The 22,407-nt window shown below is 35.2% G+C and overlaps 1 protein-coding gene and 1 long non-coding RNA gene across 4 annotated transcripts in view; one reads left to right on the top strand and one right to left on the bottom strand.

Annotated features, from left to right (window-relative positions):
- LOC149799033 (uncharacterized) overlaps positions 1 to 22,407 on the bottom strand; it is a 159,263-nt gene that overhangs the window by 71,909 nt on the left and 64,947 nt on the right. The gene's annotated exons all lie outside the window — the stretch shown is intronic.
- Positions 19,362 to 22,407, top strand: part of LOC149799034 (uncharacterized) — a 30,719-nt gene continuing 27,673 nt past the window's right edge. Inside the window, exon 1 of the long non-coding RNA XR_016421074.1 lies at positions 19,362 to 19,491. This is a non-coding gene — a long non-coding RNA (uncharacterized LOC149799034). The remainder of the gene's footprint in view (positions 19,492 to 22,407) is intronic.

Genomic DNA, 22,407 nt, shown 5'->3' with positions numbered 1-22,407 from the left:
TAATGTGAGAGTTCAGTATTTCTTTGAGACTCATTTTTCAATGTACATTGCTGAGAAATTGGCATTCCATTATTTGAGGCAAGTTTTACAGGATGTGAGTTACTATAAAATTTAAGTCATTAAATTACGATGTTTAACACATGATATGTATGGCTAGCCCCAAGACAAGTGGTTTCTAAATTGAAGTTAAATTTGGTCATTATTAGGTTTACAGGAACTAGAAAAATGTCTGTTTAAGACAAATGATTGCTTTCATGAGGTGAAATTGAGGCCACACAGTATTTACAAAAGAACCTATTCCTGTTTAGGTACAGGGATAACTTAAGACCACCCACCCACCCACCAAAGTATGTGCCTTTCTACTAATGGTGTGAAAGAAAAATAGGGTTGGAAAGACTGGTACAAATTTATTTGTTATTACATACTTCAACTGAACCAGCTCTTACTAGTTCACATCAGAGTTTCATATCCAAAGTGACTGGTTTATAGGTGAAAATTGGGTACATATGAACTTAAGTAGACTTACAGAGTCCAATTACACAGTCATTACTATCAACACTCACTCACAGGTCAAGTCTGACTGGAAACACAAACGACCTTGATCTGCTTTTGTTTAATGTGCTACCAGATCAAGGTCTATGATGTATGTTCTACTGATTACACATATCATTTGCACAGACCCAGATCTGCCAGTATATTAAGTGATGGCAAATCTGATCTATGCTCCTTGACTTTTAAACAAGAAAATTAGTAATAGATAATGCATTCTTCCCAATGATGACAAAGACTAACTCTAAAGTTATAGTCCAGGCATGTGCAACTTCTTCAGGCCAGATAGTGATTTTTAAACAATGCCTGCTATAGTTGGCCTAAAGTTCTAAGGACAATAAAATGCTTTTATTTCATTAAAACAACTTCATTGGTTCAAATTTTGTCCTGGACAGAGGTCAATGATTTAGGTTTTACATTGCTGTTACCTTGACCATGTGACTGGGGAAGGGGGAAGGAATGGCTATGGAATGTGACAAACTGTTGTCATGATTTTCAACTTTTTCAACTGGTTAAAGTACATATGTGATTTACATATCTTCAGTGGGTCTAAAGTTATGCTATGGACATTGATTCAGTACGAGGTAAAATTTCCATTTCTGTGATTTTCACCTTGTGGCATGGGTATGGTTATAGTGTGTGTGTGTGTTTTAGATTTTTAATGTATCTTTGCGATTTTTAGTCATATTGTTACGATGTCTGCAGTGTGGCAGCTTAAAATGATGTCTAGCACTGGAGCATCATGCTGCAGACATGTAACATGATGTCCCACCAAGTTACATTATTCTAACACCAGGTTGGGAGTTATGCTCCTGTAATCAAGATACATGTACTTGAAAGCCTTGGTCACTGGGTGTATGCTGAGTGCCAAGTGCTGCAGCTGTTAATATAATTTTCATAAGTGTTTGGTATGACTCAGCCAGTGTTTAAACCAATGACCTCTTGCATCCGAGGCAGACACTAGATCTAACCATTAAAGGAGACTAGAAATCAAAATTTTCCTTTTACGTAAGTAATTCTCTACAGATTTTAATTCGACTGCAATGTTTATAAATTAAATATTGTAAGCGGGTAGTGATTATATTGCGTGGAAGATACCACGATTCCGTAAATTGCCGAGTTTTTCCGAGTTTTGATGAGACGACAGATCACGTGGTACTGTGATGCTATACTAGCCAGTCCTCGAATACAAACATAAACATTGGCGAGAGAGGCAGACAGGAGGAGACTACATTTGGGTTGCACATTCAAAAGTTGAATCTGCAGTCTGATATAATAATTTATGTACTGTACTGGTAAGTGCTAAAAGAAATTTGTTAGGCACAGGCCCCGGGCTGGTGACTTAAATAATCTAAAGTCCTGAATGAAATTCCACAATCCCGGACAGTTCATACCTGTCAACTCTCAAGCCGGGAGAAAAAACCTCCCGATTTTGGGGGTATTTCCTCATCTACCTCCCGATCTCGTAATGTCTGTCGATTTTCATTTGTCAGAAGAAAAAACCACAGCCCCAAACCATTTATAAATAGATATAACGTATGCAATCCACAGTCTAAGCTGCCACAATGCAGACATTGTAGCGATATGACTGAAAAATTGTTAAAGCTACGTTAAAATTAATTACTATGATTAAATTACAAGAATAAAACAAAATATACCATGCAGTATATGTGGCCCTAAAGAACTAATTCTGAATAAATATTTTATTCAGCAAACAGTGTTACATGCATTAAGACTTAAACCTAAGGAAATAAGGTGGGGCATAAACTTGAGAAAAACAGTTGCCACATGTACGGTAACTTGTGACTGCAGATTTGAACTGTTAAAATGAAGCCCACGGCATCATAAGTAACAACAAAATAGCCATCGTTTATTTGGTAATCAGTTGCTGGTGCTTACACATACACACACTGTCGAACATGGTTTCTTTGAAGTATGTCCAAAGGGCAGTCCTTTTCACAAGATCAATGCAAGAATAAGGATTATGTTCATTAGTCACACCGGCTTTATTGTTTGTGTACTTAAATCAAAACTTTAGCTATTTTGCAATTTAGCCAGATCTGACTAGAATATGCAAAAGGAGCTTGTCATGGGGGAATAATAAGGCATATCACAGGGAGAAAAGGCATGTCCCATGGACGGTCGCACATTGGGGCAGGGATAGCCCCCCCCCCCCCCCCCCCGTTTCTATTGTCAGACAGTTAATGTGAAACTTTGACCTCTTTTCTTTTAATCGCTGCTTTTTAAACTGCCCACAGAATAATTTTATATCAGTTCCAATTATTACAGATTACCATTTATACATTCTACATTTTTTTAAATTTTAAGATTATTGAAAAGTGTGTTTTCTCGAAACACGACAGGTTTAGAATCTTATTTTTTAAAATTTTTATAAGATTACTGAAAATTGTGTTTCCTCGAAACACGACAGGTTTAGAATCTTATTTTTAGCAAAGCTTCCATTTGATGAAAATCAAATCTAAATTTCACCTAGGACAGTGGATTGATTGTTGCATTTTGTGGTCACTTAATCGTCCTTCTGCCTATTTTCGTAACTCACAGTTTAAAACTTTTTCTCAGGATTTAAAATGTCCAAAGGTATGTCTGGAACAGCGCCAACTTTTAGTCTAGGCCAAGCATGTACGTATTTTTGAGCTGCCATTTTTTCATGATCCCTGTCATAACATTCTTTTGAGAAATGTAACGAGCACATAGTGCTGTATGGTGTTGCTTTGAAATCGACTAGTTTGTAATAATGTACCCATTCTTTCATTATGCCTTTATCTTTCGGGAAAAAATATGTCCACAGGCTATTGTTAATGTTCTATTACACCCGTAAGCAACGCAAATCGGTATTGTCATTTACTCTGGCAACTCCCACTTGGGCTGCTGGAGTTGCTACTATGACGTCACATCCCGAAATGAACCAAATAGGCGCGGAAATTTTGCATATGAGGTCACGGAAATTCAGCTCCTAGAAGATAGGCCAGTATTTAAATATTGGCATTACGGTCGCAGATGATACTTCAGAATAATGTTTTCTGCTATAGTACTTTTATTATTATTCTATATTTCCATTGGTTTCTGGTCTCCTTTAAGGCCATTGGCGCAGTTAGGTATGGCATGGTGTATGACACACAATCTTTAATGATACAATGAAACTTGTCATGGCCAAAATCCCTTTGATCTTGCAATATTTTTCTACAATCCATTATGTCCATCTTTATTATTTAAAAGAGAAAAATATTTTCTATAAACTAAAATGAACCCAATACAACATAAACTCACACAAAACTTGGCCAGGTAGTTGCCAGATCCCAGTTCTGAGGTTGTCAAAAATAGTCTAGAAATAGCATTAGGCCTAAATTAATACAAAGTCTGGCATATAAACTGTTTGACATTATACACCTAAATGATCCCTGTCATCTGTGTTTGACATTATACACCTAAATGATCCCCATCATCTGTGTTTGACATTATACACCTAAATGATCCCCATCATCTGTGTTTGACATTATACACCTAAATGATCCCCATCATCTGTGTTTGACATTATACACCTAAATGATCCACATGATCTGTGTTTGACATTATACACCTAATTGATCCCCATCATCTGTGTTTGACATTATACACCTAAATTATTCACATCACCTGTATTTGATACAAAACACCTAAATGATTCACATTATCTGTGTTTGACATTATACACCTAAATGATCCCCATCATCTGTGTTTGACATTGTACACCTAAATGATCCCCATCATCTGTGTTTGACATTATACACCTAAATGATCCCCATCATCTGTGTTTGACATTACACACCTAAATGATCCCCATCATCTGTGTTTGACATTATACACCTAATTGATCCCCATCATCTGTGTTTGACATTATACACCTAATTGATCCCCATCATCTGTGTTTGACATTATACACCTAAATTATTCACATCACCTGTATTTGATACAAAACACCTAAATAATTCACATTATCTGTATTTGATACAAAACATGTAAATGATCCCCATCATCTGTGTTTGACATTATACACCTAAGTGATCTCCATCATCTGTGTTTGACATAATACCCCTAAATGATTCATATCTCCTGTATTTGATACAAAACACCTAAATGATTCACATCACCTGTATTTGATACAAAACACCTAAATGATTCACATTATCTGTATGATACAAAACACCTAAATGATCCCCATCATCTGTATTTACATTATACACCTAAATGATCCCAATCATTTGTATTTGATATTAAACATCTAATTTGATATTAAACACCTAAATGACCCCCATCATCTGTATTTGATACAAAACACCTAAATGATTCACGTCATCTGTATTTGATATTAAACACCTACATGATCCCCATCATCTGTATTTTGATATTAAAAACCTAAATGAACCCCATTATCTGTACTTGATACAAAACACCTAAATGATCCCCATCATCTGTATTTGATACTGAACACCTAAATGAGTCCCATCATCTCTATTTGATATTAAACACCTAAATGTTCCATATCATTTGTTTGATACTGTAAAGCATCCACATCATCTGTGTTTGATACAATACATCATCCACATCGTTTGTGTTAGGTATGATACATCATCCATATCATTTGTGTTAGGTATGATACATCATCCCTAACATCTGTGTTAGATATGATGCATCATCCCAAACATCTGTGTTAGATATGATACATCATCCCAAACATGTGTGTTAGATATCATACATCATCCCTAACATCTGTGTTAGATAATGTACATCATCCCAAACATGTGTGTTAGACATGATACATAATCCTTAACATCTGTGTTAGATATGATACATCATCCCTAACTTCTGTGTTAGATATGATACATCATCCCTAACATCTGTGTTAGATAATGTACATCATCCCAAACATGTGTGTTAGACATGATACATAATCCTTAACATGTGTGTTAGATATGATACATCATCCCAAACATCTGATACGATACATCATCCCTAACATATGTGTTAGATATGATACATCATCCACATCATTTGTGTTTGAGGAATGAAGCAGACCTGATATAAAGCTGCCTAAACCACATGTTGATATGGCCATAATTCATTCTGAAGGAATTTTAATAACATTTTTTTTTCAAGATGGCTACTATAGTGGCAATATTGGCCATCATATTGGTGTAATTTCCATTTAGGATCAACTAGACATCATAATAAGCCTTCTGATGAAAACCCTATATCAATATAACTTTCCGTTCAGCAGGAGTAGCAATAATATTTTCAAGATATTGGATGTCATATTAGTATTTTATACATTTAACTATACATATTAAGATGTCTTTTAATGAAAATCCCCTCTTTATATAATATCCATTCAGAAGGAGTGGTGACAAGATTGTCAAGATTGTGATTGTGGCGACCATATTGGTGACTATGTTGGATTTCAGATTGGTACCATTATCAGTTAGGACCAATTAGACATCACAAGAAGTCTTCTGGTGAAACTCCATGTCAATGTGACTTTCTGAAAAAATAGCAATAACAATATTTTAAAAGTGGCCACTATGGTTACCATACTGGGTACAAGATCAGCAGCCTTTTCATTTAGGACCAGCTAGACCTAATAGAAGTCTTTTAGTGAAAAATCCACCTTGATATGACCATTCATTCAGGAGGAGATGCAATAAGATTTCCAAGATGGCTTACATTTTTCATTGAGGACCAACTAGACTAAGGATAAATGTAGTGTAAGGTTTCATTGCAATCCCTATGTAGGAGGCACAGTGATAACAAACGTGTGGATGACAGATGAATGATGGATGATGAACAACAGACCATCCTGTAAGGTTTTCTGGTCTATGACCAGTAAAGCTAATGGGTCAGTGTATGGTAGAAAGTTACGGTTAAAGTGTTAAATTAAAGTCGCTTTTGTCCAAAGGACATGTGCGACTGGTTTATTTCCATATTAACAGAATGCTTAATCGATCATGGATGAAGGAAAAAGAGACACATCACCCATGCATTTATGCAGACACAGACTGCTCTTTAATTAAGCCACAGGTTGAGGTTCAATAAAATTCCATTCGATTTGCTTAATGGCTATAATGAGTGGGAATGGATGCAACACACACTCATTTGGATTATGGGCTCACTGCAGCAGTGTGAGACGTCAAGCGTGATTGGACAGTGCTCTTATGATGTCACCCAAGTTCCATGTGTACACGCCCATTGGGGCACCTGAAATTAGGACTAGTGGGAATTGCCCCACACGCTCGTCACAGATGATCCTGGCAAGGGAAGGGAGGAAAGGGACTGAACAGATATTATATGGAGATGGGATTTTCTATAAAAGACTTATTAAGATGTATAGTTAAGGAATGGGAGTCAGTTTGGCACTTTTCCCACTTCCCTTTTGCAAGAACTACTACCTCTTTACAATTTTCACTTCACAATGCAGTGAATTTTTAGCCACAATGATCTTAAAAATAAAACTTGTTATTCACTATAATTCACCATTATTCACTGAGTTGGCCAGCATGGGCTTTCAGATTAGCCAAGATTTGGTACTAGCCTGATATCCGAGATCATTTATTGAAACTAGTGCAATGGGCCATGGTGCCATGCTATTTTAATTTGTGTACCATTCTGAAAATTGGGATCCTTATTTACTTGATGTGTGGAAGAACAAATGGCCATTTTCTGCTACTGACATTCACTACCTCTTGTCAGGTGCAGGGTTCTCAATCAACGTAATAAATGGATCTATTAATAATAAAAAGTAATGCCATCCATGTTTCATTAGACACATGCGACGCAAAACCACTTGTTAAATTATGATAGCATCCTGTTGAAATATTTGCCAATTCAATGGACTTGTGATGGCTGGGGATTTAGCGATCCATCTGCATAGTTACTGATCTTGCATTAATTATGAGTTCTGTGACTTACCTCATAATGATTAGTGAGCAAGAGTACTGTGAAAGAACATATTATACATCTGCCCAAAGTTTAATAGTTTTTTTAGTTTTTTATGTAGGTAGTACAGGGGCATGGTTGACATTGGGGATCATTGACCAGTGGGTCTCAATGACTTGAAGCCGTGGTCAACCTATGAGGTCTTGATCTAAACATACTATGAAGAACTTTTGTTTCTTTATTAGATTTAACATGACTGTGACCGTTACACTCTAATATCCAGACTTTTTAAAATTACATTCAGTGCAGGCCATCCACAATGTCTGCTTAAGATGCTTACTTTAGACAGAAAAGCCCAAAGATTTATAATTGGATCTATGTTGATCACCTGAAATCACATGAGGAATGAAAATCAGAAACAAGAATCTGCTGGGGCATGAGTAGATGTAGGTCTACACAGCAACACAAGCAGGTTATTTAGTTTTGAGGCGGTTGGAGTAAAGTTCCTTGCCCAAGGGCATCCCACAGTAGCCCAAAGACACATCACAGTAGTCCAAAGACACATCACAGCAGCCCAAAGACACATCACAGTAGCCCAAAGACGCATCACAGCAGCCCAAAGACACAACACAGCAGCCCAAAGACACATCACAGTAGCCCAAAGACACATCACAGTAGCCCAAAGACATACTACCTGGCACACTACCCATTGAGACAACATAATTCATCTCTTATGGCATGCAGGAAAGTGCATCAGATCTACATGGTACATGTCTTACAATCTCAAATGAATATGCGGTGTACATGAGCAAATGCACTACACTTCAATTTGAGAAATTATAATTCACAACATGAAAAATACTGATTATCTTTTTCTCACCTAAAATATAAATGATCTATAATTATCTCTGCCACTTACCTGATGCAGAATCTAAATGAAATGTTCATTCATCCAAAAGCTGACTACATTTGATTATTTTGATTTGCAAATCAGCTGTAAATATTAAGGTTCATAAAACAATTCCAAATTACAAGTGATTTGCCTGCCCATCTGTTTGTTTAGCCTGAAAAAAAGATTCAAACCAGTTTATAAGCAAACCAGTTTTATATGCATGCTTATGCAATCCTATGAGAAGCCACAATAATTACACTAGGGAATTGAGGAGCAGTCAATTTCAAGTTGTCAGAATGGAGGATTTACCAATAATCAATATGTTAGTAGTGGAAAGCATTCAGAATGATATTCCTCTTCTGGTCCCCTATTGGTATCCTTTTAAAGCCTAAACAAAATACAATTATTCTGATATAGCAAGGGCATTCAGAATATGGTAATGGATTTATATTCTAAATTACTGAGCATTTATGTAAATCAATTCCACAAAATGACCAGAAGCTGAGATAATCCTGACAGATCCCATTACAACTGTATGAAAAGCCAATGTTTGACTATCTCATCATCATATTTTATTCAACACCTGCACTATTTTCTTCTGTAATTTTATCAAAAAAAGTATATTTTATAAATCTTTCGAAAGAAGGAAACCAGTCATACTGCAAAACAACATAGAACCCTGATCTGCTGTTGCATAGTGCACCAGCATAGCGGGGTCTATGTTTTTTCGTTTTACTTGTTACTCCTAACAAATTGCAAAAACCAAGATCTACCAGCACATTATGTGATGGCCTATCTGGGTCTGTGAAGTTTGCAGCTGGACGCAGTTTATAAGTATATTTGATATTTCATAAAATTAATAAAATGGTGCAAATAATCCCTAAAATGTTAACACTCCTATGATAACTGCATGCTTCATGATAATCCCGATCCATCATTATCACAAAATTTCCCTCAGGAAATTTGACAATACCTTTTTGCGGCATTAATAAGAACATTTCCATGGATATTCTGGATATTCCTTTTGATGGTTTGTAGCTGCATTTTAAAATATGCTCTTTTTAATTCTCTCATGGCTCCATTTTTGGGAATTTGTGTTTGCCATGTCAGTTTTGCATCTATAGGTTTCAGAGTAAAAAATGGTGCTAATGTAAAGCAGGCATTTGACAAATAAGGGTTGTGTCGACAGGTGTCAAAAGTGGCATTACTGTAAAGCAGGTATTTTTAGTGGTGGAGAAAAGTTGCACTTTAGCAGTCTCATAATGAGATTGTAAAAATCACAGCAAAATTGTACTGCCCTATATATATATATATATATATATATATATATATATATATATATATATATATATATATATATATATATATATATATATATATATATATATATATATATATATATATATATATTTATATATATATATATATATATAAAAACCTTCCTTGATCTCTTACCGATAAAATCTCATGCCTTTTATTATATTTACCTTTTATCTTATAGTTCTTTATAGTATTTCATGTTTACATTCATTTTGATGACTATCTTCCAAAGGTTGGGGTTTCTTCAAATTATTTATGTGTACACTTTTTGAAAGTTATTGTTGCTGTTGTTGTAGGGTTTAACACTATTTTTTAGCACAAGATAGGCTATATATGGCAGCCAGTATCAATGTTGGAGGAAGAACCCAGGAAAACCCTGGAATCACCAAACGAGAAGCTAATGGCAAGCTTTCTCACATACCCACATTGGCTGAATCAGAGACTCGAACCCACGCAGGCATAGATGAGATGGCAGTGATCCATAAAGGTGAGCACTATAGACCGCTACCACTCAGCCCCTTTTTTGAAAAGTAAATTGGTACGATATAGCCAGTAATGTACTTATATGCCATTAAACCTAATACATGCATACATATTTGAATGAAATGACAATTTATAAATCTACAAAAAACACACAATGTACAGTTGTTTTGAAACTTGGCAGATGTTGGAAAGGCAAGCGATGCTGGCTTATTTGAGCTGTAGTCATGGATATCAGGGACCATGATTTTTTAAACAAGTTAATAGCTGTCTGCTAAAAATGTAAAATAAAAATGGAAATCTTTTATTACATGCAATGATTGTTTTTTTTACATATTTTAATTAAGAGTAAAACAGAACAGAGAAATTCAAGGAATCAAACAGTTTTCAATACTGTAAGAATGGAAAAGAAAAGGCAAGGGAACTGGTAAATTTACCCACCAACACTGATTAATTCTGAGCCTGCACAAAATACAATATTCCTAATGGCTTGAAAATGAGATTGCCTGATTGCCATTCGACTGAAGAACAATCTTGTTTATTGTGTACTGTATACATGTAGCATGTACACAATTGCCACCACCACAAACCCCAGTTTAATCATGCATAATGTGCTGGCAGATCGGGGTTTATGCTAAGTACAGTTAGATACATCAGGGTCTATGCTAAGTACAGTTAGATACATCAGGGTCTATGCTAAGTACAGTTAGATACATCAGGGTTTATGCTGTTCACAGTAGGATACATCAGGACCTATGCTGTTTACAGTTGGATACACCAGGACCTATGATGTATACAGTGAGATACATCAGAGTCTATGCTGTTTACAGTTGGATACATCAAGGTCTATGCTGTTTACAGATGGATACATCAGAGTCTATGCTGTTTACAGTTGGATACATCAAGGTCTATGCTGTTTACAGATGGATACATCAGATTCTATGATGTATACAGTGAGATACATCAGTCTATGCTGCTTACAGTTGGATACATCAAGGTCTATGCTGTTTACAGATGGATACATCAGAGTCTATGATGTATACAGTTAGATACATCAGAGTCTATGCTGTTTACAGATAGATACATCAGAGTCTATGCTGTTTACAGTTGGATACATCAAGGTCTATGCTGTTTACAGATGGATACATCAGATTCTATGATGTATACAGTGAGATACATCAGTCTTTGCTGCTTACAGTTGGATACATCAAGGTCTATGCTGTTTAAGGATGGATACATCAGAGTCTATGATGCATACAGTTAGATACATCAGAGTCTATGCTGTTTACAGATGGATACATCAGTCTATGCTGTATACAGTTAGATACATCAGAGTCTATGTTGTATACAAGTGGATACATCCAAGTCTATGCTGTATATAGCTAGATTACAAGTGGATACATCAGTCTATGCTGCATATAGTTAGATACATCGGAGTCTATGCTGTATATAGTTAGATACATAAGAGTCTATGCTGTATACAAGTGGATACATCAAAGTCTATGCTGTATATAGTTAGATACATCAGAGTATATGCTGTATACAAGTGGATATATCTGAGTCTATGCTGTATATAGTTAGATACATCAGAGTCTATGCTGTATACAAGTAGATACATCAGAGTTTATGCTGTATACAAGTGGATACATCAGTCTATGCTCTATATAGTTAGATACATTAGAGTCTATGCTGTATATAGTTAGATGCATAAGAGTCTATGCTGCATACAAGTGGATACATCAGTCTATGCTGTATATAGTTTGATATATCAAAGTCTATGCTGTATACAAGTGGATACATCAGTTTATGCTGTATACAAGTGGATACATCAGTCTATGCTGTATACAAGTGGATACATCAGAGTATATGCTGTATATAGTTAGATACATCAGAGTATATGCTGTTTACAGTTGGACACATCAGAGTCAATGCTGTTTACAGTTGGATACATCACAGTCAATGCTGTTTACATATAGCTACATCTGGGTCTATGCTGTTCGCAACGAAGTGCACTTTATTTACAAGGACATCATGGTGTATTTCCACAAGTTTTATGATGCTGTTTTGGGTTTAACTCCATTTTTCAGTGCATGATAAGTGATGCATGGCAACCAGTATAAGCAGTGGAGAAAGAACGCAAGAAAACCCCAATAACAACCAACAAGCCATGGGAAGCTACTGGGAGGCTTTCTCACATACCCACACTGGCCAAGCCTGCACAAGTTTTATGAAATTCTACATCAGCTGTCAGAAACTGATTCATTCATAATTATTTTGTCTGTTTAAAACACACTTACTTTCCTTGGAGTATTTAGAATTTGATAAAGGAAAAAAAAAATGGAAAGTATAGAATTTATGTTTATTTCATTTTTGTAATTTTTATTCATGGCTATAGATTGTACAGAGTATCTTTAGCTAGATTCTGCCTACATGACCCGAGTCTGTTAGAGTTTAAAATTACATAGGATCTATATATATATATGCTTACTTCTGTGTTGACAGTTACTAATAATAATCTTAATAATAAGACTTAATGATGACTTTTGGTTCATTTCTCATTGGCTGATGGTGCTTGGATGGTTCAAGAAGAATTTGGTAAGTTCCCATTGGTTGGGCTTGGTCTCATGAATAGGAAAGTTCAAGAAAATTGGGTAGTAAGATCTGTCATGTGGGGTATGTAATGAATCATAACAGAAGGTGTATATCAGGAGAGAACTGAACATCAAGATTCACTCTCATTTTCATGTGCTCCTGTTTTAAGTCATGTTTAATGTTGTACTATGATATTATTTGAGAGGAAAATCACTTGTTTGGACTGTTCAGGGGAAATAGTGCTTGTTTCTTGGATCATAATGTTATTCTGGAAATGTTGTGAATTATTCAAAGGAGTATGGACAATGACATTTTGACAATTCATAATTTTTGGCAGACCAGGACATTTCTGGTTTTGAAATTTATACAGAACTTTTCATTCATTTGGACTTTCATAGAACTTTAACAAGATTATTTTTTGACTCACTTCATAAGACTGCAAGTTCCTCTCATATTTTCACATATAAATTTGATAATTAAATTATTTGTTAGTTTTATAAAACTTGTTGGCCGTGCTTCTTTATGTTACTTAGTTTATGACCACACAGTCATAACAGAAATTAGGGGCTCATCTGGGATATAAAGTTTAGAAATATTTCAGAGATAGTGAAATTGTTATTGAAATTTAAATTTATTTTATTTCAGACATTTTTGTATCCCTGCTCTATTGATTTTACATAGTGAAACCAACAAACTTTTACAATGTCATCTAACATGGAGAATATTATTTTAAATCCTAGCCAGGAATGGTTAGAGTCCTTGAAAAAGGATAAATTGTTCCAACTTGCCAGACTATATGATCTGTAAAGTCATCATTATTAAAATGATCAAAAATATTTGTTTAATATTTGGTATTAAAGAATATTTTGGATAAAAGTGCTTTGGGTTCAATTAGTAAGTTTTCATTTGGCTTAACTTGCAAGGTATGGAATTAAAATTAAAATACAAGAATGAAATGAAGTTAAGAAAGCTTGAGCTTGAAAAAGAGGGAAAGAGTGCCAAATTCAGAAGTTTGAAAAGGAAATGAAGATGAAATTACCAATGCAAATGTGGGAAAAAGAAAGAGAGAGATAAATTCAGAAAGAAATGCAGATGAAATACTTTTCACATTTTGAAAACAATAGCTGAGAATTTCAAATGACCAAGAAAGCACTGGACTTTGTTATTAGAGAGTATACTTATTGACAAAGCTTTTGAAGTTCATACTTCACTGCCTGTAGGAGCAAGTGCTGATTTTGATTTGGTCAAGGAATATATTTTGAAGGGATATGAGTTGGTATCTGAATCATATCGATAGAAGTTTTGGAATTGTAAAAAAGAAAGTAGCCAAACCCATGTAAAATTTGCAGGGAGGAAAAGGAAGAACTATTTGACAGGTGGTGTGCATTGAAAGATATTAATTAAGATTATGACAAACTTAGACAAATCATTAGTTAAAGAGCTAAAGAACTGCATCCATAGTGACATCAAAATCTACCTTGATGAACATAAGATAGATACGTTAGAAAATATTGCTCATCAAGCTGACAAATATTCCTTGTCAATAAGCTTTCCTCTTAGTGGATGGTTAGTATGAAACCAATTCAGTTTCAAGTGGGTATATGCACTTACAATCTGTTACAACTTGTAAGTTGGCAAATGTCTAATAAGACTGATCAGAAATCCTTATCTGTTCCTATGTGCACTTATTGCAAGATTAGCCATCTTGTCGCAGGAAAATAATCAAAATAGCTCTTTGCTGTCAAAAATGACCGTAAAAAAGAGGGGTTGGTAGCAGAGTTGGTTCAGTATAAAAGCCACAAGTTGAACAAGGAATTAACCCGATTGCCTCAGTCAAAGTCTCACATGCATGCTTTCAACAAAAATCATTAGTTTTTATTTGTATGTTCAGTGTAAAATTATTCTCCTTTTTCTGTGATAGGTCATCGTCAGATGAAAATTCACCAGATAAACTGTCCAGTGAGACTTTAGGACTGCATATAGTGATCAGTGATAAACTGTCCCAGTGAGATTTTAGGACTGCATATAGTGATCAGTGATAAGCTGTCTCAGTGAGATTTTAGGACTGCATATAGTGATCAGTGATAAACTGTCTCAGTGAGATTTTAGGACTGCATATAGCGATCAGTGATAAACTGTCCAATGAGACTTTAGGACTGCATATAGTGATCAGTGATAAACTGTCTCAGTGAGATTTTAGGACTGCATATAGTGATCAGTGATAAACTGTCTCAGTGAGATTTTAGGACTGCATATAGTGATCAGTGATAAAATGTCTCAGTGAGATTTTAGGACTTCATATAGCAATCAGTGATAAACTGTCCCAGTGAGATTTTAGGACTGCATATAATGATCAGTGAGAAACTGTCTCAGTGAGATTTTAGGACTGCATATAGTGATCAGTGATAAACTGTCTCAGTGAGATTTTAGGACTGCATATAGTGATCAGTGATAAACTGTCTCAGTGAGATTTTAGGACTGCATATAGTGATCAGTGATAAGCTGTCTCAGTGAGATTTTAGGACTGCATATAGTGATCAGTGATAAACTGCCCAGTGAGACTTTAGGACTGCATATAGTGATCAGTGATAAACTGTCCAATGAGACTTTAGGACTGCATATAGTGATCAGTGATAAACTGTCCAATGAGACCTTAGGACTGCATATAGTTATCAGTGATTATTAGGCATAAATGTCTGCTTAATCTATTCCAAGGCTTAATCACTGACAGTGCACGTCATAATCCCTTGCAGTGTGGAAGAAATAATCACTTGCAGTCTGCAGTGAACAATACTTAATGACTTGAAGTGTATAAGACATAATCCCTGACAGTGTAGAAGACATAATCACTTGCAATGAACAATACTTAATCACTTGTAGTGTACAATACATAATTTAACCGCTCCGGTGGCCTAGTGGTTAGAGCGTCCGCCTCAGATGTGGGAGGTCGTGGGTTCGATCCCCGGCCGAGTCATACCAAAGACTTACAAAAATGGTACTAACAGCTGCTTCGCTTGGCACTCAGCATTAAGAGGTTGGTGTTAGGACAGGTCGGCCTGGTGTCAGGATAATGTGACTGGGTGGGACATCATCTACATGTCTGCGGCATGATGCCCCTGTGCTAGACATCACTATAAACTGCCACATTGCAGACATCGTAGCGATATGACTGGAAAATTGTTAAAGCTACGTTAAAAATCCAAATCACACACACAATACATAATTCCTTGTAGTATATAAGACATAATCCCTTGCAGTGTAGAAGAAATAATTACTTTGCAGTGTATGACATAATCACTTGCAATGAACAATACCTAATGACTTACAATATATAAGACATAAACACTTGCAATGAACAATATACCTTATGACTTGCAGTGTATAAAACATAAACACTTGTAAAGTACAAAACATAATTACTTGCAGTGTACAAGACATAATCACTTGCAATGTACAATGCATAATTCCTTGTAGTGTATAAGACATAACCACTTGCAATGAACAACCTAATCACTTGCAGTGTTTAAGACATAATCACTTGCAATGAACAATACCTAATCACTTGCAATGTGCAATACATAATCACTTGCAGTGTACAAGACATAATCACTTGCAGTGTACAAGACATACTGGTAATCACTTGCAATGTACAAGACATAATCACTTGCAGTGTACAAGAGATAATCACATGCAGTGTACAAGACAATTTTATATGGTTAACTAATCTGAACACTTGTAATAAATTTCTCTAGCTTCATTATTTCTTTTAAATCTAGTTACAAGATTCTTAAACTGCATTTAAAGACCATAAGTCTATCATTACCATTCATGTATGATTCACACTAAAGATTATATCTCTTCAGATACCATTCAATTACCTTTCACCTACTGCTCTTCATCACCATGCATGCACCCATCACTGGTCAACTGATTTAACACCCTGCAAACATCCTTTGACTGACCCTTCAACACACGTCAGATACCACAATATGCAAATAATAAGCAAATAAAATGGGAAAATGAAGTCACACAACCACTATTTGAAGGGTTTTGACTGGTGATTGATGGGATGAATGCTCAAATGGGAGCTAAATGAAACACCAATTGCATGGCTTTGAAAGGTCTAAATATAGAACACTTCCAAATGACATGAAATGGAAATGCAGAAGTGTGATTTTAATGGTCTAAATATAGAATACTTCCAAATGACATAGAATGGAAGGATAAAAGTGTGATGGAAGGGTCTAAATATAGAACACTTTCAAATGACACGGAATGGAAGGGTAGAAGTTTCACTGAAGGGTCTAAATATAGAACACTTCCACATGACATGGAATGGAAGGGTAGAAGTTTGACTGAAGGGTCTAAATATAGAACACTTCCACATGACATGGAATGGAAGGGTAGAAGTTTGACTGAAGGGTCTAAATATAGAACACTTTCAAATGACATGGAATGGAAGGGTAGATGTTTGACTGAAGGGTCTAAATATAGAACACTTCCACATGACATGGAATGGAAGGGTAGAAATTTGACTGAAGGGTCTAAATATAGAACACTTTCAAATGACATGGAATGGAAGGGTAGAAGTTTGACTGAAGGGTCTAAATATAGGACACTTTCAAATGACATGGAATGGAAGGGTAGATGTTTGACTGAAGGGTCTAAATATAGAACACTTCCACATGACATGGAATGGAAGGGTAGAAGTTTGACTGAAGGGTCTAAATATAGAACACTTCCACATGACATGGAATGGAAGGGTAGAAGTTTGACTGAAGGGTCTAAATATAGAACACTTCCACATGACATGGAATGGAAGGGTAGAAGTTTCACTGAAGGGTCTTAATATAGAACACTTCCAAATGTCATGGAATGGAAGGGTAGAAATTTGACTGAAGGGTCTAAATATAGAACATTTTCAAATGACATGGAATGGAAGGGTAGAAATTTGACTGAAGGGTCTAAATATAGAACACTTCCAAATGACATGGAATGGAAGGGTAGAAATTTGACTGAAGGGTCTAAATATAGAACACTTCCAAATGACATGGAATGGAAGGATAAAAGTGTGATGGAAGGGTCTAAATATAGAATACTTCCAAATGACATAGAATGGAAGGATAAAAGTGTGATGGAAGGGTCTAAATATAGAACATTTTCAAATGACATGGAATGGAAGGGTAGATGTTTGACTGAAGGGTCTAAATATAGAACACTTCCACATGACATGGAATGGAAGGGTAGAAGTTTGACTGAAGGGTCTAAATATAGAACACTTCCAAATGTCATGGAATGGAAGGGTAGAAATTTGACTGAAGGGTCTAAATATAGAACACTTCCAAATGACAGGGAATGGAAGGGTGGAAGTGTGATTGAAGGGTCTAATTATAGAACACTTACAAATGACATAGAATGGAAGGGTACAAATGTGATTGAAGGGTTGATTTACTATTCAAGGAATTAAAACTTAAATCCTGATTTTATTGTTCTACTGGGTATATACATAGAAACATGCAGTTAAATAAAATTGAAGGACAACAATTAATGGTTTCTGAATAAGAGGGAAACAGAGAAAGTAGGAGAGAATTAGTAAAAAAAATAGCCACCCAAAAATGTGAAATCAGAAGAAGAAAAGAATTAAACAAAAATAAAACCAAAATATACATGTAAGAAACTACTGCATATAAATGTCCTTCACAAATGCACATTGTTGTATCTTGCTTTGTTCTGTATAAACTTTAGAGGTTTTTTCTGGTACTGTATGGACATTCTTGTTTTTCCATGTTAGTTTGACTCTCTCTCACGTACATGTAGACAATTTGGTTAGGCAATTTATGTTTCAAACAAGAATCAAAGTCTAAGATCTGAGCCCCACACGCTTTTAATACATTATAAATATTAAAGAAGATTAAAAATTTTAAGGTAAATGCTGAGAAACACCCCTAAAATGAAAATACTAAAAATCTGTTCCCAAACTAAAGTACTAACATTTTCTGAATCCTAATTCAAATTACGTACGCATTTTGGAGGGTTGCAAAGATTATTCTCTGTATCAGATTAAAAGTGTTTAGTATTCATGGTTCTGACTGAATTTCACAGTAGTTCATTACATTTTGTACAAATTCGATAACATTATGCTATAATAAACTTGTAATGATTTCAGGAAAAAGAGCACAGTGGCACTAGAATGTCAAGCATCAAGATCACAGGTCCTATTGGCAGTGTATTAATTTGTCTGCAGATGATAAAATAATGATGTCTTTTATTAGGATTCTGAAAGGATCTGGCAAAAAATGTAACACTGCTTTGATAGAAAAGGCGCAAATTAGTGTTTGTCATGGTTGCTGTATACTGCAAATCAACAAAGAAACATAGCAACTGAAAATCTGGAGAATTCTGAGTTCTTCTGCAGTAGTTTTTACAAAACATTTCTTATGTGACGCATGCAGACACTTTCTTATGTGATGCATGCAGACACTTTCTCATGTGATAATTTGTGAAGATAAAATAACATATCCTGCTAATGCCATTTGATAGCTATCTTATCAAATTAGATCTTGTGCAGTGGTATATAGCTTGGATCCCTGAAAGATCTTTGGGAAGGAGGTGGGGTTACCGTGTCCCCATTTAAAGTAACAAGAAGAGACTAAAGTGGACCTGTGTCTGTTCACCTAATTGACATCTGTTGAACATCCAATACAAAAACAGTTGAAAATGAATCTGATCAGGTAGGATCTATTCTAATGAAATTTCTTCCAATGCCTTTGATGACAAATGTTATGAAAACAAGTGTTTAAATGTTATTCTATCTTTTTTTTTTGTTGTCTTCATTGCACATTAGACTATTTATACAATACTGAAAACATTTTATGCCATGATGATTTCTGTCAAATTTGGTCTAATTCTGTTCAGCAGAATTTGAGAAAATGCTTTAAAGTTATTCTGTTTTAATAACTTTAGCCACTGTGCATGAAGGATCAGTATCCAATATCAAAAAGCTAAATGCAAAAGGTGCAAGATCACCAAAATGTGTTATCTGCTGAAACAATATTTATTCAAGAAAACATACTTTATTTTGTATAGTGAAAATAAAAGGATTAGAAACCAAGTGCAAAGCAATTATATTATCAGAAAATCTAAAGGCAGATGTTTAAAATTAGTCTACAGTTGCCTTCATGTTCATTGGAAATATTTATAGGTGCTGTGATTCTTCTTACAGTACCTTAATACCATAGCTATGCTAAAGTACACAAGGATTAGTTATAGTGTGTCAGGGCGGAATCAAGACACTTTGAAGGAGTGAGCTTCCAAGTGAGTTGGACCAGGGGTGTGTGTGTATGTGTGTGTGCGAATAATAGGCACAAATATTAAATTATTGCAATATAAAAAGAGTCATGTGTGACAAGCCCACACACCAACATTTAAATTTTTTTTTACAAGGCAGCCCCCACTCTCACCTCTTTCTCATGGGGAAAATTGTATTAAGGGCTTTTTCATAAAATGATGAGGAAATATAACTGTATTCCAGCTAGTTTCAAAAGGTGTGTTCTTCAAAATGATCTATGAGGCAACACATATAACAAATATAGGGAGTTTGCAGTAGCTCTTCTTGAAACATGACATTTTTATGTTGTGTGCCCATCAACTGTGCCATCAGCAATAATGCATGCCATAAAAAGTATAAATTTTCAGATGAAGTTATGAAGGCATGTAAGCTCAGATGCTGGTATATGTAACAAGCCATCCCTTATGCAAAAATGCACACTTTGTATTAATAAGGGAATATGCATCCATCACCATTCCCAGTGTCAATATGCATCCATCACCATTCCCAGTGTTAATATGCATCCATCACCATTCCCAGTGTCAATATGCATCCATCACCATTCCCAGTGTCAATATGCATCCATCACCATTCCCAGTGTTAATATGCATCCATCACCATTCCCAGTGTCAATATGCATCCAGCACCATTCCCAGTGTCAATATGCATCCAGAACTATTCCCAGTGTAAATATGCATCCAGAACTATTTCCAATGTCAATAAGCATCCAGAACTATTCCCAGTGTCAATATATATCCAGCACCATTTCCAGTGTCAATACTGTATTTCATCAAGGATAATGAATGCATGTTTAATCATAAGCCCATCCCAAGCCGTTACAAAACATATGAAAAAGTTTAAGCTGATTGCAATGATAAAGCCAAGCCCACTTACCACTATCCATCACATTTAAAAGGCAGACCCCCCATCCCCTTGTAATGATAAGCCTACTCACTCGAATCCACTATCTATCACATTTAAAAAGCAGACCCCCTGGACTTACTGTGAGAGAAATAATGTGAGCTATCTAATTATCAAATTATCTAGCATACAGCTTTTTCTTAATAGGATAGGGATCCTCTAGACTCAACTTTCAAAGTGTCAGGTGGCTTCAACTTCATCAATAAAACTTAAATCAACATTTAAATTTAAGTGTAGAATCCAGTTATCTGATTTGCTGAAATTTTAGTAAGACTTAAAAATGACCAATCAAATATCTTAAGAGTTTCCTAACAGCTGTAAGTATGAGTTCCTTAACAGCTGTAAATATGAGTTCCTTAAGAGCTGTAAATACAAGTTCCTTAAGAGTTGTAAGTATGAATTCCTTAGGAGCTGTAAATATGAGTTCCTTAAGAGCTGTAAGTAAGAGTTCCTTAAGAGCTGTAAGTAAGAGTTCCTTAAGAGCTGTACGAGTTCCTTAAGAGCTGTAAATATGAGTTCCTTAAGAGCTGTAAACATGAGTTCCTTAAGAGCTGTAAATACAATTTCTTTTGGAGCTGTAAATATGAGTTCCTTAAGGCTGTAAAATATTTTCCAGTATCAGCAACAAGCTGAAATAAACTAGTTGACACATAATAGAGTTAAAGGTTGAATTCCTGTAAAAACAGCTGTATAAAGTTTTGCAAACATAACCCTTTTTCTGTTTTATTTGTTTGTCTTGTCTATGTTTGTATTTGCCTTTGAAAAAGACTCAATAAAGAGTCGAAAGCGCTCAGGCTAGCTGGATACTAGTTTTGCACTGTTCGCTGTCAGTTTATTGCATTTATCTTAATCAATCCCTAACACACATGATCCTTGCTATAAACATTTCCTAAAATAAACCTGTAAGCTAAAAAATGATTATTTTGTTTTGTCATGCTTACCAAATTAAATTTTATCATCAGTTTTGCCATTAAAATCAGTATATTTTCTATTTAAAGCCAGCAAACTGGCAGCATAGTGTCAATGTAGTAAAGCAGTGTCTTTATATTAAAAACAGTGTTAAAGAATACAGTCTATTACTTTACCATATCTGAGACTAAACTGATACTTTGTGCTTGTGTATTGTCAATTTAAACAAGTTTATTGTCAATATTCAATACAATGGTAGGGTATATTTATCATGACAAATTTTGATTTATTGGAGTTTTAATGTTCCTATCTATTGTGGAAAGACAGCTACATTCAGATGCTATAGGAATGTGAAGAATGAATGTTTTTCTGCCAAATGCATCATTAGTCTCTTCACTGAAGTCAAACAATTTATAGACAAATATCCTGAAATTTTAAAGTTCCTTGCCAGACTTATTTTTTCCTGAAAATTAACATGGAAGCTATATAT

Source organism: Sinohyriopsis cumingii, chromosome 5, assembly GCF_028554795.1.
Source record: "Sinohyriopsis cumingii isolate HCF-2022 chromosome 5, ASM2855479v2, whole genome shotgun sequence".
Classification (NCBI taxonomy): Eukaryota; Metazoa; Mollusca; class Bivalvia; order Unionida; family Unionidae; genus Sinohyriopsis; species Sinohyriopsis cumingii.
Note: the sequence above shows the minus strand (reverse complement) of the source record. Positions and strands in the feature narration are given on the sequence as shown.